Below are 27,129 nucleotides of genomic sequence, written 5' to 3'. Positions count from 1 at the left end.
GGGGCAAGGCATAATATATTTTCCCTCGAAGTTTACTTTTCGTCAAGGGTAATTATCTCACTTGCATTTGAACTCTTCGGGGGACTAGAATGAGTTTCCAATCATTTGATTCCCCTGCCTGAAATCTATAGCTCTTTTGTGTGAGCCTTCAGAGCTCTGGAAATGAACAACCCAACCCGCGGTTTGCAGAAATGTTCATTGCAGCGAAGGGCGTGTTCGGAGAACACAAACAGCACCCACAGATAGTTGCCAAGGGCACCTAATACATCTTTGCGTTACACCTTGAACCAGTCTGCCCATATCTCCGAGTTTTTATTGCACGGATCATAAATGATTGTAAAGTCTGCAAATCTTTCATGAAACCCTGGCAATTAATAGTTTAGCCAGGGAACCTCTAAAGAAAAGTGTCTCTAATGCAGCCCTTGAAATCGGTTCATAGCCCCGTGGTGCCGGCGTAATCTCACAATTCAGAGTTTTAAGAGGTTTACAGCTTTTCTTTTCCTTTTGAACAATGTACTTTCTCTCTCGCTCTGTTTTTCGAGGCAAGAAAACACAGAAACATTAGTTAGTACCAGAATACCAGGTGCTCTCTGTTTGGGGGTGGGGGGTGAGGGTCGGGGGGTGGGGGGGGGTAGGTGTTGAGGGCAGAGGAAGGGCTCTGCAGAAGTCAGCTCAAACGCTCTGTACGAGAATCTGTAAAATTAGACGGCGTTCTCCATTTATGGTTTCAGGTAACCACATCAAACTAGCTATTTCCTTTAACCGGTTTGGTCCTGATCGTTTCCTGTATTACGCTTTTAAAGCCAGGAGCACCCCGTGACCCTAAGTGACTATAGTACCGGGCAGCCGTTTAGATGCTTTTTGAAGGCACGTTGGGGTCCTTTATCAATTATTCGCGTTAACAAAGAAAAGGAGCTTGCCTGAAGATGGGAAAGTTTTTCAAGGGAAACTCCTGCGAGAAGTGCCCAGTTCCCCATAAATGATTCACAAGGGATGGATAGGTAACAGGGGAAAAAGCAGCCCAGGGGAGGGACAGAGGGCACACAAACAGTTGCTGCACCCGCGGGTTAATGATACTGGAACGAAGCGAGCGGAGAGCGGGCAGGTTGCCGCGACGGGCGGCCGCCCGCCCCCGAGCCCCAGCCCCTGCCCTGCCGCCCGCAGAGCCGGCTCCGGCGGCTCCTCTTGTTTTCTCCCCGAATAAACTGCCTGCCCGGCGAGGGGCAGGCGAACTGCGGGGAACAGGTCGGGGAAGGGCAGACGCCCGCGGAGGTGGCCGCTACTCGCCCTGCGGGAGCGTACCTCGCTCGCACGGCGGGGACGAGGGGGCTGAACCTAGCAGGTGTCTGCGGCCACAGCCGGAGGCTGCCAAGTGCTTAGAGGGGCTTCTCCAAATTGGCACAGAAAGTATACTGCCTGGGACTTCCCCCTTGAGGTCAACGCCCGAAAATATTCGTTATCTCCGCTGCAAAAGGCTACGTGGATTTCCTCCCCTCCCAGCCTTGCCTCCCGGGATGTAGTTAGGCAGAGATGTGGTGAGCGAAAGGGGCATCTCCTGCCCCTGACGACCCAGCTGGTGCTGTCGGGGATCCCGGGAAGAGCGTCCCCGCCGCTGCCCGAGTGCCTCGGTGCTCCATCCTCAACAGGGGGGTGGGTGGGGGGAGGTTGGGGCAGGACTGGAGGTGGCGGGAGACCCCACCCTGGGGGGAAGCGGGAAGGGCTCCCGGCCGCCGGCGCCGGGGCAATTCACAGCTACTGCGGCTCTTTGGGCGGTCGCATGATTTCATCGTGGAGGTGACACGTGAAAATGCTGCTTCAGAGGTAGCACTGGCGGCGAGGTGACCGTCAAGGGACTCTATGCTGCCCCCCACTCTTCCTCAAAAATGTTGTTGATAACTAAAAGAGGCAACCACTTCATAAAAACCATTTAAGGAAACGCTGAAGTCGAAATGAAAACCACTAGTTACATTAAGGTTAAATCAAACGTGGCCTTAAGTGATGAGAAATACGCGCAAATATTCCCCGCACAGGAAAGTAATTCCATTCACTATTCTGCAAGCTATTTGCTTTTGGCACGAAGCAGTACCTTTCCCGAGAAAGAATAATAAGAACGTTTGTATACGCCGAAGTGACTGGAATCAAAACGTCCTGAGCGCTCCCCCCACCCCCCGCCCCCGCCCGTGAAATCGGCCCGCATCCAGATGCAAGTGTAGAAATACAGTTGCTACAGATGACCACATGGCTTTAGCATGTTAACTTTAATTAAGACAGCAAAGGAACTCCTAGCAATCCTCTATATTCATCTAAGAAAAGTGGTTATTAGCCCAAGGCGTATGGTTAAGAATCTCAGAAGAGAGGTAAGAAACAACCCTGATGTAAGTGACAGTCACTTTTTAAACCGGCTGTTTGCGCCTGCGGATGGCTCCGAGGCGCGCTGTAGCCAGCAGCAGTAACGTTTATTTCATTGTCAGTGCTGCCCTTGCCTGCAGTATTTTATCTACGGCAGGAGATGGGCAAGAACTCCTCAGGAAAAAGTCTTCCTCGGCGACTTTTATTGGCCTTTTAAAAACCACCTTTGAAATAACACCGGAGGACTTTGGATGTATTTACACTTTCCTTGCGGCTATCTGGGCAATTATTTCCAGTGATTATTAATGTTTCGTAATGGGGGGGGGGGTGGTGGTGGTGGGGGAATTGTCAAGCAAAAATCCCTTTGTTCCCTCCAAAGGACAATCGAAAGCGCCTAGAAATTGGATGCAGAATTTCCACGGGCAAACTCTAGAAATGAGGAATCGGCCAGCTTAACGAGATACAACAGCATGGCGAGGTACCATCGGTAAGAAAGTAGAGGAAACTCGCTGATCTCCTCACTGGGGAAACCATCAATCACCGGCCGCTTTCAGAGGCTGGAGGAAGAGAACATTTTTCATATTTTTTTTCCAATCTCCTTCCTGTGTAGAGCCCGCGTAGCCCCTCTCCTGCGAGAGTGCCGTTAAATCACTGACACGGGTGTGCAGTTAGGGGAACCAGGCGCGGTCACGCATCCACGGCAAGGCAGTGCCTTTCCACGGGGACTTTCGTCATTCCTAGATGGGGACTTCTGCCAAATATCCTCCTCTCACGCCGCCAGGGAGCGTCCCCCCCGAACCAGCCCCCCCCCCACCCCCCCACCCCCCCCACCCCCCGTGATACCTGGAGTGACAAGACACCACCTTCACTGCCTTGAATTATTTCCTTTCTTCCTGATGCCTTTGTGGGTGTGAGCTGGTGATATCATAGGCAAGGCGTTAATTATTGTTTCGAGTCTGTGAATGTTCAGTGTCGGAGGACAATGACAATTATTATTTTATAAATATTTCCTTGTGTCACGACCTTCCCGGTGGGCCGGGAGCGGCCGACGAAACGTGTTTAGTGCAGGGAGCCCAGAGTTTGCAGTGGGTCCCCATGTTTGGTCCCGTTTCTTTAGATAACCAGGCGCCCAACAAAAAAGAGGGGAGGGTCCCACCCGGGGGGGTCCCACCCCCCCACCCCCCTCGACAGCTGCAGTGGAGCAAAGGGAGCGACCCTCGGTGGGGAACCCTCGAGGTTTGGGCGCCCGCAAATCTGTGGCTACCGAACACCGCGGAGAGCGGAGGGCTGCGGGTCGGCGGACAGCGGGGACGGTCCCGCGGCCGGGGGTCGCCGTTCCCTGCGGCCTTGCGGGGCTGCCGGGCTCTCCCCCGGGGGCAGAGCAGGGCGGGCCGGGGGTTTACTTCCCCGCCCGCAGCGCAGAGGCGGCGGTAGCCCGGCGTGCTGCAGCCGAGGGACCGGGCGCTCCGTGGCCCGGCGGCCGGGGGCGCTGCCGTCGAGCCAGCCGGGGGGCACCGGGGCTGGGGGGGACACCAAGCCCCGCCACAACACCGCGGCTGCCGCCAAGCGCAGCCCAACGGGGCCGGGCCGGGCCGGGAGCGCCGGGCCCACCCGCCGGCGGGGCGCGGGCTGCGCACAGGGCCAGTCGTTGTCGGCGGCAGCAGCTTTCATTTTTCATTGAGGCTGCTGCTGGTTACTGTTTAACATCCCCACCCACGTTTCAGTTTGTTTAGTAAATCGATCTGATGCTTGGGCTGAGGCTGCTGCCCTGTCGCCATTGAGCAAAGTTAATTCCCCCCCTCCACCCACCTCCCCACACACTCTCTCCTCCTCCTCCTCCTTCCCGCTACAGCATATGGTAGAGACGGTACCGGCCACACCAACAAGTCACGCAGCCCAGCGCCGGGACGCCCGCGGGGAGCCGGGGGGTGCGGGGAGGCAGGAGGCCCGGGGGATGCCGCCGCCCTGAGCTGCGACCGCGCCGCCGGAGGCCGAGGGACGGGGCGGCCCCGCCGGTAAGTTCCCCGGGGCTGGCGGCGCCGGCGGCCGCCAAGTGACACAGCCCCGCGCACCGGGGGGAGATAACCCGGCTCGTGGCGAAACGGACAACAGCCGGTGTGGGGGGCGAGACTTCATTTCATACAATTGTTTTTAAAGTAGATCCTTATTTATTTTTGTAAGGCGCCTGGTCACGTGTCCCTGCTGTCGGCGCCCGGGGCGCACCGGAGAGACGCGCTACGCGGGCAGGGCCCCGCGCGCCGGGGCGGGGTGTGCGTGTGTCCCCAGCGGAGCCTGGCGCCCCCCAGACCGCAGCGCCCCGCGGGCCGCCCCTGCCCGGCGGCCGGCCGCGCTGCTCCTGGGGCTGTGCTGGCATCTGCGACTCCCCAGCATTCGCAGTCCCAGCTTTGCAGCGGGTTTAAGAAGATTTGCAACAGGCTTGTTGGTTTTGGCTCCCTTATTTGTCTCTCCGGCCCGCCCTTACGGTCACCTGTGCAGCAGATGGGTTTGTTATGGTAGGGCTGCGCCTGGTAATAGCGCTTGGCCGGTGCTGAGCGCCATGGTAGAGAATCACGATGTACTTCCCTTAGGGAAAAAACAATTACAAAAGAGAACTTCAAACATGAAACGGGTAAAGCAAGCCAAGGATGAGTTTTGCATGCGGATCCAGCAGTGTTTGCAGTGCTTTTACAGTGTTGCAGGTGCACGGTTTATGGGGTATATTTGATGGAAGCCAACTTTCAGATGTCGCACCTGCGAGTCGCACATCTGTTTCTGTACACTGTAATGGGAGATAACAGTCAAACATTTTCTGAAGTAGACAGTAGGTTGCAATGATAACAGTATTGTAAAGGGACTTTTCACATTTACAATGGTGAATGCTATTCCACAGTAAACTGGCGATGTTAAATTGGACCTTCCTTTGTGTAGGCCTTTTCCTGTATGGTGCTGCACATACTTTGATGAGCCTGTGGTTTCTCATCCACATTACAAAGTCAGTAGAGTAGTTTAACATCTCTGTTAATTGGTGCAGAGTTTGTTAAAACTGAGTTAGCAAATAAGATTCCCTATGCTACACAGCTTTCAAAGTCCCCAGGTCTCTTATGTGCTGAAGGAAACTATAAAGTGCTATGTAATTCCCCATGTTCCATAAGAACAGAAATTCTTACAACTTACATAGGAGGCATATGAAACGTCTATATACATGCAGGTGATTTTCAAATATTACAAACACTATTTTGGTCATTTCCTTCTTTTTCCTTTTTATAGTCATATGATAAGGAGAAGAGGGACAAAATGCTCAGTGGTAACTCAGTTTATACTTCTCATTAATCTTCAGTCTCTGAAGCACTGAGAGGAAAACCAGAATGTTAGAAGTGCTATTTCCATTGCCCAGTACTTGGCGCCCAGTCTCTCTCTCTCTTACTGAAGCGCACCAGACTGCCTAAGATTCACTTCATACATCCATTTTAAAAAAAATAAAATCAGGTGTAGGACAAGATCAGGATGCTGTTATCTTGTTCATGGTGTTACCTTGGATTTTAGCAGCTCATGCATTTGGACTCATTTCCCAAAACAGAAACTTTGTGTTTCCTTAGCACAAAGCATAACTTTCTCAGCAGCTTATCTCAGATATATCTGAGATATCAGTTTATCTCTTATACCTTGAGGAACATCTCTTATTTCATAATTTTGTACTCAGTAGCAGTAGTGTAAAACTGGAGCAATCCAGGGGTCCAGTTTCCATTTCCAGTACAGCTATTGTAATTACTCTTTGGCAGTGTATTGGGAAAAGCTTCTGCTGTCGTTGAGCTACCACTGACCTCTGTCCTGCCTCCCATGAGGGAAGAGCCTAAGAGGTACAAGGAAAATGGGATTCCTGTGGCCTGTCTATAATAGCCAGTTCCTTGGATGGCCAAGTGATGTTTACAGCTAATCTGTGCTCATCATTAAATCATCTCTAGGGCAATTCCCTAACAAAAGCGTTCTAGTATAAACACAACTTTACCATTCCCCTTCCTTGAGATATAGCCTAGTATTGCTTGGCCAAATCCGAATCTCTGAATCAAATCCTGTTTGATCCTACTGAGTTAACCAAACAGCTGCAGTAGTGCAATAACAGAACTCGGTCGTTGTGCTTGACATGGCTCCTGTTTCAAACTTTGTGGCAGAATTTATATCACGTGCATGTGGACTCCAGTACTACAAGAGGTTGGTGGTATTGTCTCTCCAAGCTCTTCATGACTGGGGTGGAAAAATGGGGACCAGCGCATCATCAGTGTTACCTGCAACTCTGGATCGCGTACATCAATTTCCACTGGCTACAAGAAACAAAACATTACTTTAAACAATACTAATTCTTCTTCACAGGTCATTAATTGAAAGAGGCTTTCTGAAAAAAATTCAAAACTAGTCATGTGGTAACCCACATGATAGAAAAAAAAATCAACTTTTTGTCTGTTTTTGTTTATTTGGTAATTGAGTCTATAACAAAACAATAATAATTCACAACTGATTTAAGACAGCTTCTGAGCTGAGCAGATTGTCCTTTTACATCCTTTTACTACATCCTTTTACATGTCAAGTAGCAGGGGCAAGGTACTCCATTTATGAATTGATAGACGGACCCTTTCAATGTGGACATCTCTCTGCCTCACTTCTCAATGATTTCAAACTTCTGTCTCTTGCTTGTGAGCTTTGAAATGTCCTCTGATTTATTTATTTTCATTTTTTATTTAATGAAGTGGTTCAGCTGTTCAGATGTCTTCCATTTCTGTGTTTAAAAATTAATATTAAGCCTGAAAGTTAGTTTGATTTGCCTATGATGGGTGAGGTTTATATAAGGCATATAATATTAGACAATTACATTACTCTGGTAATGTAGACTTGTAACGTAGTCTGCTTTAGAATATAGAGGAAGGTTTTATTTCTGTGGTAAATAGTCACCTGTTGTACATAGTAACATGTTCTGTGATATAATTTAATTTCTCAGTTAAAGTATCACTGCAACATAAGTAACATAAGGTTGCGGGAAGGCCTGGCTTTTAGGTTTTAATGTATTTTACTGAATGATGCATTATATAACATATAATGATAAGAAAAGACATTTCTAAGAGATTAAGGTGTTTGAATGTCTTGCAACAGCTTTGATTGGATCCAATATTTTTAATTTCAAATTTTCAGTTTTAAAACAGCACACCCTAACAATCAGGTCAGAATGCTGTGTGTAATGTTAGAGCTGAGATCTATCAAACTGAAAGGCTCCAACAACATTTTCAAACCTTTCTCAATTGTCAATTTAAGTTAATTGAAAATGAAAGGTCTCGCTTTCAGGATTGGGCCATTTAAATAGAAGCCTGCTGCTTTCATTTTGTAGAAGGGCAATCTCCCTCCACATACGTGTTTTTAAAAGGTTCATTCATAATTCTCCCTTCACACTTCTATTGAAAATGACAGAATTCATTATTTTGAGTTCTTGAACTATTTTTCTGCAACTTGGGTGATGAATTGTGCGAGATCTAGTTCATAACGTGGCATGGCAACACGCAAGATTTAAAATTCTCAAGGCTCGATTTGTCTCTGGCACTCGGCTGGCAGGGGTGCAGGAAGCCTACATGTGAATCTTCTGCCTCTGATGAGTAGGAGTTTGGGATTTTTTTATTTAATACTGACTAGCAAAAAGACTCGCACCCTTGCTTGGTAATTCACTAGAGGTATCCAGGCAACAAGGACATACGTTACCAGTCGGCAGTATATAAGGTGCTGCATGAATTTTCCTTGTTTCCTGTTTATCTGGGAAGCCAACTGCAATAGACCTGTACGAGTAGTGCTGTTTCCACTGTCTACCCTTAGCATGGGAAAGTTTGCCCCTGGACTTCTGGGTCTTGATCTGTATTTAGTTCTCTGATTCTCTGACAGAGGAGTATTTTTTGATGTGTATGTACCTGCCCGAACACAGGGATTCGGCTCAGGTGGGAGAGGGGGATCGAGCCTCCAAGAAATGACAGATACGACTCTGCTTGCAGTTCATCGTGCATCTATGGCGATGTTGCAGCGAGCATCCTCTCGTCAAGAATCGTTTTTGTATGAGGTTGCTAGGCTACACCAGCCTTGTTTGTACCTGTCTGAGACAGTGGCAATTTCCATCAATAACCAGTTGCTTGCTAACCAAAATAGGCCTCACTGGCAGAAAGTTGTGCAGATTTGAATTTCCCTTTTTCTTTGTTAAATAAGACATTTCTTCATTAACTGCTAATATGTTAAGTATCAGCACTGAGCACTGAGTGGGATCAGTTCATACTCTCAGAGCTGGTCCAGATGCTTGAAGATTGCTTACTGCAACCACCATGTGGCCTCATGTATCTCAGGAACTTTTTGTGTCTCCTGCAGCTACACAGTTTCTTTTTTCCAGATTGATGACTAAGATGAGAAAGATGATCCTTATTGATAACCACCTGTTTCAGAATCACATCCCAAAGTGTCTTGCAGACAGTATCTTTTGCTGTGCCCTTCAGGATAATAATATTTATTCCTTTTGCAAGGAAATGTCAGACTGACTACATTAGAGGTGAAATTCTCTCAGTAGAGGTCTAGACACTACTCGGAGAATTAAGATGATGACCACGCTGCGATTGCACATTAATACATGCTCACTGTCCTCTCTCTGCACCTGACAGATGTAGTCAGTGTTGGCTTTTACCTGCTTTTGTAATTCCAAGGGTAAAATTATAATTTTGGAAATTGATAGGATTTTGTTCACCAAATTGCTAAATACCTCACCTGTTTACTACTTCCTTGCTCCCAACTGCTAGACAAGTTGAAAACAGTCTTTTCTGCTGGACTGTTTGGTAGCCATGCAGTGACCCTGTTGAGTGGGATACTGATCCTGTACATTGATGGTTGTGTATGGTTTCTGGGCTGTTACCTTTTGATCCGTGTTTCTTCTTTTGTCCTCACAAAAACGGAAGTAGGCTTTTTACTTATGAACAGTGAAAGCAATGCATAGCTTTTACTGCTAGTTCTGATTTTGCTGGTAGATGCTACCTACATAATAGGCATGTATTATCCTTACTAAATACCTTTCTTGCCTTTTGGGAGAACACTGATATTCCTGGCTTCATGTCCGAATTCAAAATTATTCGCATTTTTAAAGAGGCTTTAATGTCTTCTAAGCGTCTTGTCTCAGTTCGTGTTTTGCAATGTTTTACCCTATATTATTGCTTTTAACTGTCTTTTTTCCCATTTTATCTGACTGACTGAGCTTCAGTGACTTTATATTAGTATTAAACATGTAATTTTAATGAGTAGTTTAGGGACACTTAGAGACAGTGGGTTTTAATTTACTTCAGTTTTCAAGTGCCAGAACTTGGTCTGACATAAGTTTAAGGCAGAAATTTAGATTTGGTCATAGTAATATGAATAACTTTGGCCATGACAGTAAGAGGGGGGAAAATGCAAAGGAAGGCATGCGGTGTTAATAGGAGATTTATCCTGATATGTTTCAGTTCAGAATCTTCTAGATAAATTACAGGAATACAGACTAGTCCCTTCAAGGGTTTGGTGTTGACAGCCAAGCTTGCCTGGAAAACGAGGTCATTATACATTATATCAATGACAAAACACTCTCTGAAAAAAAAAAAATCTTCCACTGGAATGTCCCCAAAGAGCAAAAAGTAGCTTCAGGTGTAGGGGGAAGAAGTCTGAGTTGTAAAAATGTAAAATGCATTAAGCTAATTGCAGGTGTATTAGGCTAAGCACTCTTAAGAGTGGAGTTTGTTGGTTGGTTATGGCTTTTTCGGTTTAAAGTGAGCCAAGATGAAAAGAACTTATCTCAAATAAAACGTTCTTTACAGGGTCTGTATCTCATTAACTACTGTTACTTGGCATTGAGAGTAAAACATATGTGGGATGAACCAGAGCCCCAAATCCCAGGAATTTACAACCCATACTACTTTTAAAAATGTAGGTGCATTCTGTGCTGCACAGAACACAAGTCTGGTTTGAGCTTTTGGGTTAATTTTGTGTCCCTCTCCTCAGCCAAATTTTTCAGGTTTCAGCCAGATACTCTTGTTTGCCGTTAAGGAAGAGCAGAGAAGTACAAGTTCCCTGACGCAGACCGATGCATTTCACTTCTGTTCTCAGGCTGAGCCAAAACAGAGGCAGCTTAAGGCATTAGCACCTCCTGCTTGTCCACTTAACCTCCCACCTCTCCTGAAGGTCATTGTCCCCATAAAAAAGGTGCCAAGATTAATACATATCCTTGTCTGCAGTTGAGACAGTTGTTTAAATTGCCAAATACAGAGGCACTTGCATTGATATAGTGGATGTTGAACTTCCATGGCTGAGGTCTGGGTGCATGTCCCTCTCAGCTGTACCCATTGAAAGGAATGGTCAGTTCTGAGGAGAGCTGAGGCTGAAGTTCTAGAGTATTGCAGCCAAGACCTCAACAAACTGTTTTGTCAACAAAAATCATTCATTTCTTTTCCTGCCAAAAAGAATGAGCTGACTTGGTGGATATATAACAGTAGGGATATTTGCCTGCTTGAAAATTCACTGAGGGAAACTAATTCCTTATGTTTACCATCTTGTTGATTTGTGGTACGTAGGAGAATGAACATCTCCACTATAGTAATCTTTCCAATAGGAAGTCTATAAAGACCTTTTTAATAACAGAGCAAAAAGGAAAATTTCAATTAGTAGGCTTACATTTCAAGGGCAAGGAAATGTTAAGCAGTTTGCAGGCTCTGCCTGAGGAAGGGATTGAAATTTTAACAGAAATTTTACCATGAATTTTGTTAGTACAGAACTTAATACTGGGGTTTTTATCTTATTTTAATCCAATAGGTCAAGTAATTTATTTCCCAAGATGTATTTGAAGCTGGAAGAGGATAGAAAATGAAAAACACTCCCAATGACCATTCCCAAGTTTCTATGGTACCAGAGAACATAAATGAGCATTCTGAAATTAAGATACATGTATGAATTGCAAAAACCTTGGCAGGTAGAAAATGAGCACAGCTTTGAACAGCCTGAAGAACATATATATGAGATTGCAGCAAACTTTTTAACCCATTATGGTCTCCTTTTGCATCTAGTAGCCTTGAATTCGTAAGGCAGAGCTCTTGCTTTTCGTAAGAGGATGAAAAGCAGCATGGTAGAGCAGTTCAAGCCAACAAGGTGCTTGTTAAACCTCAGCTGTATGGGGAAGGTCATGAAGGAAAAACTCTTCTGGTACCAGGAGTATTTAATTAGTTGGGAAAAGTAACATAGTTAAATAGATGTAGAGAAGCTGCAGTTTAGAACTAAACACACTATAAGCCCCAGAAAGACAGCGTGCCCTAGGAAGTCACTATGAAAACACCTTCTTTGTTTGCCTTGTCTGGAAATTTTAGGTGGTCCAAGTAACAGATTTCTATTTTTTGATTTAAGATCTCTGTTCTACCTCAGACCAGTACAACTGGAAGCAGAAAATTGGGGGAGCCCTGGCACCAACCCACTAATGTTTCAGAAATCTTGAAAATGGATTGCATGGTACACTTCTCTGCTAAGGATACATGTGCCCACCACAAATGCAGCATGTGATCCTGAGAAATCAAAGATGCTCCATTGCTCTTGGCTAGATAAAGAACTCAACATGTCCTGTAATCCTTGATAAGGCAAGTTATATTTTTTCAGATACCAAGAAAAATCTGTGCCATGCCAAGTGTCTGCTCTTTGCAGGAATCCCTTTCAGCTGAGATGCTTTCCATACACAGCTTGGATTTGGTGTGCTAAAGAACACAAACATCCTCACCTTTCTCTGTGTCCTGCTCCTAACAGCACTGAATTCAGAATTCTAACCCATTTTGGGTCAGACCCAATGCTGACTGTTTGAGATGACACTGACCCTAGAGTCAGTGTAGTTACATTAGAACTGCAAGATGAGCTTGTGTACATACAAGGATATCTTCTTCCTGGGAACAGTGGGAGCTACTTATAGTGTATTTCAAGCTTTAGGTACAGCATGTGGATACTACATCTGTGAATCATCTGCAAGTTGCTTGCCTTCTTGCCCTGATACAAAACATTTAATGCTGTTATTAGTATGTGACATAGTTAGATTCCTGTTTAAAATCAATAACCTTCCCATAAAGCAAGCCTTACATCCTTTTCTAAATTAATTTAGAATCATTTTCTATGCCTCATTAGCCTTGTAATTTAAGAAAGAATAAAAGAAAAAGAAAACAAACCAGCCACCTAATATTAAACAGTGTATGTAATTGAATTTTTCCAACCAAAGGGGATGTTTATGACACTAAATATATCTGCTAGTCTATAAATACTTGTGTTTGTAGTTGAACAGATCAGTGGTTCGCAAACTGCGGTCCGTGAGAGACTTAGTGATCATACATGGTGTGCTGTATGCTGCCACTGTTACCTTTCTTTCATCTGCTACCTTGCTTTCCTGGAAACTAAATGTACCAGGTTAAATGCATTCCTAAATATTCTGTGCAATCGTGGACTAGAAAGTGGATGCTCAACGTGAATAAATATAGAAATTGTTTTAAAGATAGGCCCTATCCTTAAGCAGTCGACATTTAAAGCAAAAGGTGTTGAGTTCCTGAAAAAAGACACCATACGAGAGAAGAATATTGTTGACTTTTATATAAAACTTACAGTGAATGTTTTGGAAGTTCTTTGAGCAGATTATAGTGCGAGAAAGGGTCACTTACTTTTATGCATAGTTGGCAACCTTTAATGATACTGAATCTTCTCAATTCCTTGCAGTAACCCTGTGGGGATTACGCCAAATAAAATAAATGGGATGGGATTGATGATGACCTACAGAAAAATGTGAAGATAGGAATTATTTGAATTAGAAAAATATTGAATGTCATATGTAATGAATGTGTGAAGAAATAAGATTTGCTATGCTTATAAGTACAGTGACATCTACTTTTTCATGCAGTAAAATGAGAAACAATACCAAAGCAGACGCAGCTATAGTAGACACAGTTGTAAGAAAAAACAAAGCCCTTAACAACTTCTTTATTAAACAATTCTTACTTTTTATAGAGTAGATATACTTTAAATAGGTATAGGTAATTATATTTTTTCCAACATACAGTCAGTGTTTAGGAATTTTAGATTAAGCTTATTTAAATTTTTTAAGAATAATCTCCACCAAAATAAAGCCAAAAGCAATAAATACTTCAGTGGTTTATTTTTTGAAATAGATCTTCAAAAGAATATTTAAAATTAAAGTGCAAAATTTAAAAAAAATTGAATACATGTTTAACTAGTCTTTATCTTGATCAACACATTTTTCAGTTTCTAAGAACTTCACTTAGAACACCTTGGAATGATGTCCCACATGGAAGAACCTTATCTGTAGACTATTACTTCAATTAAAAAAAAAAAAAAGGTTTAATAAGCTATGTTAAGAAATGGAATTAGTTGTAACGAAGGAAAGAATCCCACACATTTTAAATTCCCTGAGCAATTTCTTGATGCCTAATGATGCCTGTTGATCGAGCCTTGATGCCTGTTCTGCGTTGATATCTATGTCCAAACAGCTAATTTCAGACTTCCTGTGCGTGTCTCTAAAGAACAACTATGCAAATTTTTATTTAAGTAAAATTGTGTTTGACCTATATGAAGGTAAAACTTGACTTTTCCCATTGCATATCTTTTCTCCCATTTTTAGTATAGCTGTCCAATTCCATCATAATTGCCTTGCCCTAGCTGAATCAAGGTGTGTGCAAGTTACTTATAGATATTAGCATTAATAAGTAAGAATAGTGTGCAAAGGTCTTTTTTTCTGTAGAAAGGCTGATCATATATGCCTGGGTTTTTTGTGTGTGTGTGTTTGGGAGTTTGGTTTTTTTCTTTTTTCTTTCGTTTTGTTTGTCTTTTGGGTAATCCACCAGCTTTTGCTAAAGGCACAAGGAGAACAGCTGGCTCTGTATTGAATAGAGTTGGTTGGTGGGCAGTTACAGCATGAAAAAATGTGGCATACCACATTCTTCTTGCATTGCTGTAATTTCCTCCAAGCAAATCCTTTGGAAAGGGAGGGGGTTAATGCTGGAGGAAATTTATTCTTTTCTTGTAACTTACTCTTGGGCAAGGAGCAGGAGCATCATTCTGTGTGTTAGAGGATGGATTACAATCTGTACATCTGTAGGACTGGAGAGCTTGGCTTTATGGAATAAAGAGATGTGGCTAAATTGAAAACAGATGAAAGCCAAGGTGAGGAATTTGAAGATGTCTGTAGGGTGTATTTCCAAAGGCTTTGCTCTCCCACCTCATGTTTGGAAGGGATAAAATGAAGTGACTGACCTTCGGCACCTGGGGTTCTATGGCCGGGAAGATCACAGTTCAGTCATCGGTCATAGCAACTATTTGGGTTGGACTTCTAGGTGGAAGTATCTTCGAAAAGGAACGTCTGCAAAACTTTGAGTTGCTAGGTCTGGGACAAGCTGTTGCCCTCACAGTTTTTTGAGGGGAAAAAAGCACACTCTGGCTGAGTGCCAAGGAAGTTTTTATATACAGTGAATGTTTCAGTAATCAGCAAGCAGTTTGCAAGCAGATGAGATGCAGGAGGACAAGAACCAGGTTGATGCTGGAATTATGAAATATGGAAGCAGTTGAGAAAGAGCAGAGACAAGGGATAAGTAATGAAAGAGATGCTTTGTTTGGGCACATCTCAGGCTTTGGTGTTGTAAGTCAAGAGGAAGCCGAGAACTTACTTGAAAAGCAGGGACAAAGGATAAGGAGGTATGTTAACAGGTGTTAAAGTGTCTACAAATAAGCATCACTGAAGCTGGTGTGGTGGTTAAGGTTATAGGTGACAGATAACCTCAGGTTCAGTGCTCAGGAAGTAGTAAGGTGATGGCCTGGGAGGGAACCGAACAGAGGGCTCAGAACTGAGCCTTGCAGGAGTTCACAAAGAAAGGATTTTCTGCTTAGATTTAAAAAAAAAAAAAAAAAAAAAGTTAAGACATTAAAAATGAGCATTTTCCAGATAAAGTAGTAGTAACAGATTTACGCTGCAGTACAGCAATGGGAAAGTTGTGGTTTTGTATTACAAGGTGTCTATATGTATGCACATTAGAGGCTTACTTTTAATCTGTTGTAGCTTGTGAAGTTCACTAATGTCTCATTCTACACACATGCATGCTTATGGAATCACATCAGGGTAAACCTGATAAGAAAGAGAGACTACTTTGAAGTTATAAAGAAGTGCTAGCAATTTTTCACCGCAACCTAACATTTTCAAAGCTCAACTGAAGAAGTACAAAATAGCTTTATAAATAGTATTTTCTCTTTGCAGTTGAATAAAGAATTTTAAATACAGCTTTTCAACAAAATGGAACTGTTTTAATAGTCACTGACACCCTAGGAACATCAGCATCAATATGCTATTTATTAGTATGTCACTGCTGTCGTGTGGCATGTGGGAATATTTGCACCAATTCCGCACACTCTATTGCTGATTTCTCTGCTGACCGCACTTGAATTAATTGAGTTACACAATTTAAAAATCACTGTGATAGAAGAAAAATGAAAAAAAAGAAAAAAAATATTATTAAAACATGCTTTCATTGTGTGAAAGTAATTTTTTAATTCAGTGCCAGCTCCCTTTGCATGTATTTCCATTGAAGCAATTGTATGGGCTTGCCTAGTTGTACCTCAACAAAGGCACAGTATGGATACAGACAATTGCTTGTTCTTGATTGCAAGAATTACTTCCAGCCACTGTTATATGACAAAGCATTTTCTAACTGTAGAGAACCTTAATTGATTCTTTGCTCAGTCCTTTCAACTTGCAGGTTTGCATATAGTGGCTCAATTCCAGCATTTATAAATGTATGCTATGTAAGTGCTTTATTTTTGGTGTTTTCCGGATTTTCATTTGAAGGAAAAGCTTCATAATCCAGTCCTATAAATTACAGCTATTACAGCTTTCTCAGAGAGGCTTTAGCAGGTGGGGTTCTATACAAAGCTATTAAAGGCATGTGAACAGGAGAAAAAAACATGCAGAGAGTTGAAGACTGAAATTACAAAGCTTTTAGGAGGCTGTATAGGAAAGTGCAATAAATATTATAAATTTTGAAACAAAAATAAATTTGGCCCTTTCTGAAAGTTCTTTCAACTGTGAGATCGCCTGTATCTCAGTGCTTTGTGTAGCGGTATAGATGACATACATGTAAAGGTTTTTCTTGCTTTCCTGGTTACTGGGGATATTAAATGTCTGAGAGAAAACTCAGATGAGCACAAAGGATTTCTAGGTGTTACCATTACAGTAAATAATTACTATTTATAGTAATCATAGTTTTGCAACAGTAATTCCACCAGATATGTGATAGTAATTCCACCAGATATGTGGTAGTCCGTGTCCCTATTTATTTAAACATTAAGATTTCAGTTATTTGTATTTAATCTGAAAATCACTTTTAAGATCAAGAAATGCATTTCAGCCAAATCAGTGATTAACATTGACACTCCAATGTCCCTGGAAGAAGATCTTGTTTTTATTAACACTTTCTCTTTTGGCAGCAAGAGAGGTGATAGCACCTTTCCGTAGCTCGGGTTTACTTGATAAAGCAAAATAACTTGCAGACCTTGTGAGAATGGGGCCCCTAGGATTGGTTGCGGTCCACTTTCTCATTTGTGATTTTCTCTTTTTCATTTTGTTTGAGATTGAATTTGAGGGAGAGCTTTGTTCCGGACAGTAGTTTATGGCAGTGGGCTGAAGAGATGAGATTTTATTGAATCATAGAACTAATACACAAGGAGAAAATATGTGAAAATTGAAATGACAAGGTAGAGTAGCTTGGTTGTTGAGGTAGATAAAATAACTAGGTTCTCAGGGAAATAAGGTGGGGATTTTTTTTGTGAACTAGATTTAGTTTGAACAAGAACAGTTGAGATGGAAAACCTAGACACTATAAAAACTTGATAAAACAAACAAAAAAATATTCGTACTGCTTTTTCTTGTAACTTTGTGTTGAAGGATCCGTAATAGTGTGATCCCACAGCCGAAAGAAAGCAGAGTCCATTTTTTGTCAGTGTAACGCCGCTAAAGGAATAATAAATAAATTTGATTAGAGTGGATTTCTTTTTATTTACTATGCAACATTGCTGTCAGAGCACCTTTTTTTTTTAATCTAGAATAATAGCATATTTATTTTCCTTCCATTTCCCTTTAGAATCAGTAGGGCAAGTTGTGACTGATCTGAGACATGTGAAGCTCCCCCTTTGTGAACAGAAGAGTAAAGTTGGCTTGATGCAATCATGCCGCAGCAGTGACAGAGGTGCACTGTTTTGAGCTAAAAAAGTCAGAGGCGCTTCTAGGGCTCTCCAGTTTCCAAATAACTGTCCCCTCCTATCTCATGTGGCTGAGAGAGAGAGAGAATTATTTTGCCTTTGATTAATAAGTAGTTAATTTCAGTAAAGCTTCCTTTAACTCTTGTACAAAGGCTCAGGGAGAGGGCGGCTGGCAGTAGTCTTGGCAGCACACAAGGGAGTGCGCTGCGCCCTAGGGAATGTGGAGCTTTGTAGCAAGGTGGAACAAGCCTGGGCTGAACCCCGGAGCAGGACAGTGTTTCTGACATTTTTATATTCTTGCTTTTAGTATCTCAAAAAAATGTTCATTACAGTCACATCTTATTGACTTTGAACTTACAAGGACTTTAACAAATTTGTCACATTTTGTTAATTTTCAAAGTTTTTCTGCGGCAGTGTGCTTTTTCATATTTGTTTGCTTTTAAATGTCTGTGTTACTTCCACTAGACACCCATGCAGTATTGTTTACAACTACCCTGGATAATTTTTTTTCACTCTACCAAAATTATCAATGTGTCAGAAAATAACCACATTATCATCCTAGCACTTTCAGCTACCACTTACTTCACCAGTGAGGAATGCTTAACATAATGTTTTGAGTTCTTAATACTCTTGTATAAGCAAATGGTGACATCTTACGCTAATAGTTTCACTCTCCGTTTTCCTGCTGAATGAAGTCTTATGTTGGCAGCTTTCCTTATTTACAAGTATCTATGTAACTATACAAAATATATCATGAGAAAGTTTAAAAGCCAGTAATTTAATTTGCTGACTGTTAACTTACCCTACACCTGAGGTTCAGAGAAGACCCTCAACTGACCTGAACCATTTCTGTTTTTCATACATTACAGTGATGCTTGTTGGCCTCATGAGGCTGAATGCTGTTTGCTGCCATAATAAAAAGGTAGCTTTTGCTCTAGTATCTTTAGTGCTTGCTTAAGTATTATCAGGAAAGTTAATATTTCTGCTACAGATCTGACTTTCACAGCCCCTTCCCTTCTTTATTTGCCAAAATAAATCAAATTGGTATCATTATCCACATTGGGCTTTCTGGGAAAATCGGGTTAGATTTTTAAAAATGGAGTTTGCTCAATTCACTTGTTTGCCAGGGTGAAGCTCTGCAAAGGGGGGAGAACTTCCAACTTTTTGAAAGTATTTTAATTATTGTTGCTGTTTACAACATATCACCATTTTTTTGGTGTAAAATTAATTAGCTTGTCCTCCTTTGAAAGTACCAGTGCTCCTGTTTTGGGAAAGCTGATAGCTGCGTGTTGCAAGGTGTTAAGTAAAGGTATTAGAGGAGCCTAATACATAAATCTGATGAGCTGTACAGTATAATCAAGACCTACAATGTCCGATGTAGCCATCACATTCGGTATAATAAATTGTCCAAACATTGCAAAATAATGTAAAAGTCAGCTTTTTTATTTGCTGGTGACATTTTACCGATCCTGTCCCCCACACTTCTTGCTGCCACCTGCTGCTGTGGGTTTCTGTTTGATATTTGTACCTGGCCCAAGGGAACTTGGCTGGAAGTGACTCCTTTGAGTTGTCTGGGGACAGCTGGTTATTTGTTAAACAACCAAGTGGGACTGCCAGGTTCCTTCCTTGAAAACCATGAAGTTAATTAGTCACCATGGTTAGAGCAAGAGGGTGATGAGGCATATTTAATATGAGTGAGAGGAATGATTGTCATAAGAGATATGTAAGTTGACTAGGGCAATATTTTCATTAAGTTCACTTTCTCATTCTTATGCAGTACAAACATCATAGATACAAACAGCTTTGGTAATGTCCCTAAGTCTTCCTACCCTTATGAGAACACTGCTGAAGTTCAGGTTTCACTGAGGAGGTTAGAAATCACTGCCATGGTACTTTCAGAGATAGAGCAGATGCGATGGCTAGGAGATAGAGATGAAGGAGCATGATGTTCCTGGGAAAGCTACTCTTGGTTTCACCCCAGACAGCAGGTAATAAACCAGACCAGAATGGTATTTTCAGGCCTCAACCACCACCACAACTTTGTTTCAACTGTTTTTTTTTAATTAAGTACCTTCTGTTGTGTTTGGCAATAAAACCTTTTGAACGTAGAATTTTACTTCTTCGTCCAATGACAAAGTCTCTCTAATATTTTAACTTGAGTTTATATGTGTATATATATATATACACATGCATGTATACTGATATATAGACATGGAATTTATGGGTGTGTATATATACATACATATATATTTTACATATTTCAGTAAGATTTACACATTTCAGCGAGATTGAGAATGCAGTGGTCATTGTCCAATAATGGAGGAAGACACAGCCCTTGCCTGCAAAACATTTGATGAATGTTTTCAACTGCCTTAAGAAATGAAGTTGTTTTCTACAGTTAGTTTGTCTATATTCTTATCAAAACTATGGGGCTTTCCAATGTCAGGACACTTGGTGGGTGGATACTTCTCAGAAGAATAGAGGACTTATCAGTGTTTGCTTAGGATCTATTACATTCTCAGCCATAAAAGTAGCTATGCTGTCTATAGCACTCATAAATCTTCACCTAGTCAAGGCTACTGTCTCTTTCTTCATGCAAGTCTGCATCTAAAAAAATGAGCATAAACCCATTGCATGAAGTAATTCTAATCTCAAAACACCTAACTGCTTCATTGCTGGTCTTGAATAGAGATACCATAATTCATTTTGTGGAATTGTCCGAATTACTTAGCAGCCCTGCCACAAAAATCTCCCTCTTTACCCTTATAACGAAAGCATATTCCTTGGGCACCTTCTCACCAGAGGGCACTGTTAGATGTACTCTTACAGGTAATTTTCTTTGGGTGAAAATAATGTCTGGTCTTGGAAGAAATGGTATATTGGTGTTAGACTTTGATGCACACTTTTCTTAGGGGAGCTGTTGTTTATAAGGTAGTTTGAACTGTTTTAGTCTCTTTATCTAGATAAACTGCATTTTTCCTGTTGAGTGGTGGCCATTGCTATGAAAGCTGACATTTCTGTAGAGGGCCCATCGTTATGTCTGTGAATTAACTATGTTATATCAAACTCCATGTAATTTATTAAAAGTGAGTCCAAAAAGCCTTGAATCTTTAGATTTCCACTGAAACAGTATCTCCTATTTATTTTTGTTGAAGACAATGGACAGGTAATATCAAGTAAAACCAGTAATTCAGCTTTAGATAATTGTTATATGTGCTGTTTATTAATTAGCAGCATATACTTGAGCAATATGATGACATGAGATCTCTGTATCTACACAGGCAGATTTGTAGTGCTATTAGGTGAATAAAGATAGTTGAGAAAAATAAATAAAGGTAATGCCTCAGGCTATATTTTATTGTGGAAATAGGCTAATTTTGCCAGATCTCTTAAGATAAAACTTATTCCAATGTCTTTTCTGCCTGATTATGTGTTTCCTAATTTTTTATTTATATTTTTCATAGCAAAATGTCTTTCAAATTCTTTAGTATCTGTTTGGGCTTTTACATGTGTATTTTTATTTCACTTTGGTTTAGTATTTCCCTAAACATCCCAAATGACAAAAATTAAATAATATGCACCATTTAAAAAATGGACCTTCCACCACAGATGAATGCAGACTTTGTTTAGTGATGAGCTACATTTCTACTGGCTGTGCTCCAGCATCTATTATTCGTGAACTTCAGTGGCTTTTTGATCACAGAGTGGATTTTTTTGTTTTCAAGTGAGTCCATTATTACTGGTCTGTTTGGCAGTGGCTGCAGAAGGACAGCTGCCATCTGGAGCCGGGTGGCTCCAGAGGTGGCTGGGCTGCTGTGGGGGTGACCAGCAGCGAGGTGGTTTCCTGTGGTGGTGTGGGACCCATCTGCAGGGTGGCAGAAGATGTGCAACCAGGATTCTTCTTGCTCTACCTTAAAAGTTTTCTGCCTCATTTGTTCAACTTTTCCACATTAGGTTCTTGCACATAGTACTAGTAAAACAGACCTTACTTTCACGCTGTTCACAAGTAGGAAGGTATCTGAAGCTATTGTTATTTCAACTATTTTGTGACAGATTGATTCATATTTACTAATCTGTCTTGCCAGTCTGTGTCTGTTTTGTCACCCTATACCCTTGTATCAAAGGACCAGAATAGCATAAAAGATGGTAAATGCCATGCCATTTTTTATTTTCTTTTTCTGAAAAGGGTTGCAGATGAAATCTTCAGAAGTACAGTATGAGCTCAGTGAGAATAAAAAATAGTTTATATCTCTAATAAAAATAATTTTTGCAGTGGGAGTGCACACTGCATAAACTTGCGATTCTTTCAAGGAGTCACTAGGTATAGGGAAAAGGGTATGTTACTGGTGTAGGTGTGCCTCAGTGGATGTCCCGGTGTTGTGTGCTCCCTGTGTCCTGGTCTCTGTCCTGTCTCGAGAGAGCAAGCAAATGCCATAGCTAGTGAGAGGGGAGCAAGGGGGCTGGTGCCCTTCCAGACATCATCCCAGTAAAACATGTAGCAAAGCTGGGGTATGTCAGGCTCAGGAGCTTTGAAGTGCTTTCTACTTGTGATATTTGACACTGCCACAGTATAGTTAGATTTTCCAAAAAGCCTTGGGCAAATTTTGTCAAAAGGCACCTAAAGAAACAATGCTATCATGGGTTAAAATGGAAGGATTTTCCCTGGATTAATGATTGTTTAATAGATAGAAAACAAAGGGTAGGGCTAAGATTAGGTTTAAGGTTAGCTTTCGTAATGAAAGGAAATCGCTAACGAAGTCACACATAGACTTGTCCAGAGAAACAGATATTCTTGGGATTTCTGTTCAATATATTCATCAGGGCTTCTTGAAAGGCGTTGATTTGTGAGGTTGCAAAGTTTGTTGTTGCTGTAGACCTACTGCCACAGGCTACATCTAGGATGCATCTGCATCTTAGGTATTGGATGTGGATCTGCTAACCTACTTAAAAAGTTGAAAGGGAGCTTGCAAAGATACCCTTTACATGTCATTTTAGTGTCAGTCAAGATGGCAGCCATCACAGTGATACTGGACAGGTTTTGTAGCTATTTCAATAACTTTGGGTAAGGAGCAGGGTACTAATGAGCACTGACACTTTAGTTCTTTTATCCACAAACTCTGCGCTGGAAATCCTAATAAAACAGATGTGTTAAAACAGTCAAACAACACTGAGTTCATGGGACTTATAAGCATGTCACTTTCTTTTCTATTAAGTGTTTTGTAATTTCTGCTGATTTTTCTGCAAGCCCATTCGATTACACTTAGTGCAGCCTTGATGCAGTGCGCTTGAATTGCTGTATCAGTGAGATTTGCTACAATAAGTCACACGCGAATTGTAGGCCATTATCTATCATTAACTCATCTAGAATTTCATGGTGAACTAAGTGCTATGTATAATGTGTTTTCTCAATTGCTACTGTCTGTGTTGTCTTAGCAGAAAGTGGCTGATGGTACAGTTGCATGCAGTTCAGATACATGGAAACCAATTTGGCAGAAAAATGTGTTTCATTAATAATTACAAATATTTAAAGTTTTTTCAGTTATTTCAATTATTTTGGAAGCATTTAAATTAGACTTTATCATGTATTTTAGACACCTTAGCTGCTTACAGTGCCCATGAAATTCATATCCATGCAGTAAAAAAAACCCAGAAAAACAAACTTGGGCTCTTTTTTCAGGATGTCTACTACAAAAAAAGGCATTTTCAGGTTATTCAGTTGATGTTTGTACTTTCCAAATCTTATTTTCCTAAAAGATTTCATTTTCACCTGGAACTGAGCTCTTAAGAATTGCCTGCTAGCATTTATGATTGCCTTAATCATTTATAGTTAATTGCCAACTGATGAGCTCAAGGCAAAAGAAGTCTAGCAAATACAAAGTCTTACCATCACACTTCTCTAGGGAATACTTAGGGCTGGCTGAGGTCAGATTTTCAAAGAGGTTCACGCATCAACAGATACAAGTAGATGTCTAGTGAAATACAGTCTACCTATCCTGCACGGTGTCTGTAAATTCATCATCTTGTCTGCCAGCAAAAAGGAGCAGGGTAATCAAAACCATTATAAATGTTTGTGGTTGCTGGTTCCCTTTCTTGCTGAGAATGGTGGTACAATGAATACTGTGGCTACATGTGTGAGTGTGTAAAAAGGAATCCTCTTTGGTTTGGAGAAGTTGCTGTACAAGATACCTGTTCTTATTCAGCCTCTTTTGAACAGCAGCAATCCTGTCCTTCCTTCTTCTGTTCTTTCAGTTGAGAATCATGCTTTTCAGTATGCTTTTTCCCAACAGGATGAGGCCAGCCATTATCAAGAGCCATGTGTTCTCTTACAGTATTTGCATCTTAAGGTGCCTGAATACTTCTGAAAAATCTCTCCAGCTCCATTTTATGGGGGTACTTGATCTTCTGCTGGTTCATAGTTTGTGTGTGCTTCTCATTTCAGTGTGTCCATTAATGTTTTCGTGAGAAGATGAGTTGTAAGCAGGTCTAAGATCTCCTTGCTCACCATCTTAAGTGTTTACAGCTCGTGGAGACAGAGCATCCTCTATGAAAAGAACATCAGTAGGCTGGTATATCTCACTGTTTCTTCTCATTTCTGTTTGTCTCATCTCATCTCATCTCATATCGTCTCATCTCAAATTTTATCTAAATTCAAGACTAGCTACTGCTTTGCACAATATTTTCTATACCATGTCTTCCAATAATTAATGGACTGTTTCAACTAAAATCCATGGCAGCCTATAAAGACATTAGTAAATATTTCTGTGGCATAAAACATTTACAGACTTTCCCTTTTATGGCATAAAACAACTGCAAAATTTCTTTTTTGTCTGTCTAAAATTTTATGATCTTTTATCAGACTTGCCATCAAGTCATCATCTGAAGATTATCCTCAGACTCATGCAAGCTTCTATTTCTAGATTCACTTTATTTCTAGACTCAAATTTGTCTTTTCTAATTCTGCTTTTTACTAAAAGTTTTAGATAGCTTTACTCACAGGCTTGTTTGAACAAAATATCCTGAATGTTATACCTTTTTTAAAGACTGAATGGGATTGTGTCCTTTTTCCCTTAGTTCCATTTAGGAGACAACACATGTTGCTGTTTCAGATGTAGTGCTGCTTTGCAATTGCACGTTTTGTGTGTGGTTTTGGTTACTGAGTGGTGTACTCTATGACTACATTCAGTTAAATATTGGAAGTTTATTGTCTGATTGTATTTGTTTAGCTTAATGCAGATATGTTGGAAAATCAAGAACAGTGGCTTGATAAAACATTAGTCTGCTAACACTTCTGGCACAATTAATACCGTTTGCTTTTACATAGCTCTGAGAAGCAATGGTTTCACTGATGAACATGACAGAGTGAGTGATATAAGTCTGTGTTCATTAACATAGGAAAATACAAGCCCAGTAATATTGAAAAGAATAAGAGAACTGACATGAAAGGGTAACAGAATGAAAAATTTCAGGGTCTTGAGTAGCTTGTAAGGTGAGACACGATTTATCTCATCCAGAGGTTGTAAAAAAGCTGGTTGGTCATTCTGCTCCTCACTGGTTACAACTTCCCAAAGAGAAAAAAGATTAATATTGTTGGCTGACTGGGCAGGTGGGCTGCACTGTGCTACAACTCTGGACCTAATATGTTATTTCATAGTGGAGAGGTAAAGAGTTGGCAGAAACGGATGTAAATATGAACCTGGGTTCAATATGTGTCTATTGCTGGAGCTAGTTAGAAAAAAAATTACTTCACTCAAGTTTTAAAGGACTTTTTTTAACTTTGATTAATAATTTTTCATATTTGGATTGACTAACATTTTCTTGATTTTGAGAACCAAATTACTCCCTCTTTTTTATTCATTTTTCACTGCCATTATTTTGAGGATGCATTTTCAGAAAATTTGTATGTACTATTTGTATATATATACATATATATACACTCAAATATGTATATATATACACATACACACATTTTTTACTTAGTGTAGTAGTTATCATTTTTGTCAGGTCTCCCTGATGATGTTACTCTAATGACCAAAGGATTAGTATGGTGAAAGTTTACAGAATTCTGGAAGTTTTCTTCTTACAAAATCCGGACTTAAATCTGTTATATATATATAAATTTATATTTTTCAACTTTTTAACTTTTTAGCACATTTCCTTAAAGATAATTGTATTGTATTTAAACATGATTCTACCATAATCTTGTCCGTAAGGCAAACTGCATAACTTTCTATCTCTTTATATACACATAAGCACACTATGTATGTGTGATAAGAATAAAGTTGTAAAATAAATCTGTAGGCATTCATTTTTCTGCATATTTTGTTAATTTATTTACAGTTTCCAGGTAAATTGGCATTGATTTTCATTCTAGAAACTAAAACTGTAAATATTAATGTGAATATATTTGCTTATCCAAGACTTCAGTGCCAGCTTTTGCTATTAAGATTAGGTAAAGTACATGTTGGCCACATTTTAACTGAGTTCTTAAAATAGTTTAACATGTAAGCAAATAAGGCACAGTATATATAGGCAGTGTAATTTTTTTTTTAAAAGGTCATCTGTGTAAGTCAGCTACAAATCACTTTTTTTTCATTGCCAGTCAAGTCTCGTTGCCACTATTTATGTTATGAAAATTCTATTTAAATATATAAAAAATGTTTTCAGGTTTTTTTATTGCTGGATAATTCAGACCCCATTATTGACACTCTTTCCTGATTTATTTTTAGTTTCTTTATTCAGAAAAGTCTTCTAAATTTAGGGAGGCATAAAGCTGACAAAAAGCTGCATATGTTTTTCCAACCCTCTTCCAATTGCCTGACACTTTGTCAAGAGCGTAAAATTATGTAGCAGAGAGTAAAATATGGATTAAACAAAATTCAATCATCCTGAAAGGAGCAATGTTTTGTTTTGGTTTTCTTCCATTATTTTTTTCTTCACTTTTTTCCCCTCTATCTGTCCATGTTTTGTTCTCCCCTGCTTTGAAGCAAAATGCTGTGATTTATCACAGTGTTTTACTTTGGATCCTAGCTCAAGAAATAATTCAACACATAGCTCTTTTTTATTGTGTTTTTATTTCAGCAAGCCATTTTTTGCACAATAGCGTACTGTCTGGACACTTGAAAATTCAAATGAAAATGGGAATCCTTTCCTCAGAGTCATTTTTGACCAACTTTAATATTTAGAGCATGCTATTTGAAGAATGTTGCCAAGCTATATGCATTTTCCATCTATCGCATGTACTAGCTTGTGCAAGCATAACCTGTTGTATGTTTTGCTTACAATATTAATGCAACATATCATATTATCTGTGTCACACTATTTATTTATTCTAAGCTAACTAACCGTAAGTTGCTGGTTTATGGTTTAGCTTCCACATTTGTACAGCTCATCCCAGTTTAAAGGAGAACAGGTTTCCAGAGCTCGCAGTAGAGGAACAAAGCACTGCTGAAATCTGCAGTAAAAACAATCTCTCTG

At 40.8% G+C, this 27,129-nt stretch overlaps 1 protein-coding gene across 3 annotated transcripts in view; it reads left to right on the top strand.

The window, feature by feature from the left end:
* Positions 1-4,128: 4,128 nt before the first annotated feature.
* HNF4G (hepatocyte nuclear factor 4 gamma) overlaps positions 4,129-27,129 on the top strand; it is a 61,057-nt gene continuing 38,056 nt past the window's right edge. For all 3 annotated transcript variants that reach the window (XM_055800341.1, XM_055800342.1, XM_055800340.1), the window contains exon 1: positions 4,129-4,364. The gene's annotated coding sequence lies outside the window, so the exon portion shown is untranslated. The remainder of the gene's footprint in view (positions 4,365-27,129) is intronic.

This window comes from Falco peregrinus, chromosome 3, assembly GCF_023634155.1.
Source record: "Falco peregrinus isolate bFalPer1 chromosome 3, bFalPer1.pri, whole genome shotgun sequence".
Classification (NCBI taxonomy): Eukaryota; Metazoa; Chordata; class Aves; order Falconiformes; family Falconidae; genus Falco; species Falco peregrinus.
This window is presented reverse-complemented; position numbering and strand designations above follow the sequence as displayed.